Raw genomic sequence first — 604 nt, 5'->3', positions numbered from 1 at the left:
ATGTAGCCCAAGGAAAAAATTAAGTTCACCCATCATACTCATGTCAAATTCACTTGTCATGAGCTTTCCAAATTCAGTACAAAGGGATTCATTTGCTGATCCAAAAATAATGTCATCAACATATATTTGGACTAGGATAAAAGAATCATTAGAATTCTTGATAAATAGAGTTGTATCAGTGGTGCCTCTTTGAAAATCATTTTTCAAAAGAAAAGAGCTAAGTCTCTCATACCAAGCTCTAGGAGCTTGTCTTAAACCATAGAGAGCTTTAGACAATTTAAAAACATGATCAGAATGCTCTTTATTTTCAAAACCAGAAGGCTGCTCCACATATACTTCTCTATCTATCACACCATTTAAAAATGCACATTTCACATCCATTTGATATAATTTAAAACCACAAAATGCAGCATAAGCTAAGAGAAGTCTTATGGCTTCCATTCGGGCAACAGGGGCAAAGGATTCATCAAAGTCGATTCCTTCTTCTTGGTCATATCCTTGTGCCACTAGCCTTGCTTTGTTGCTTGCAATGCTACCATCTTCTCCCAACTTGTTCCGGAATATCCACTTGGTGCCGGTCACTTTCTTTCCACTTGGCCTTGGA

Source organism: Arachis duranensis, chromosome 10, assembly GCF_000817695.3.
Source record: "Arachis duranensis cultivar V14167 chromosome 10, aradu.V14167.gnm2.J7QH, whole genome shotgun sequence".
Classification (NCBI taxonomy): domain Eukaryota; kingdom Viridiplantae; phylum Streptophyta; class Magnoliopsida; order Fabales; family Fabaceae; genus Arachis; species Arachis duranensis.
The sequence above is the reverse complement of the archived record's forward strand: the minus strand, read 5'-3'. Positions refer to the sequence as shown.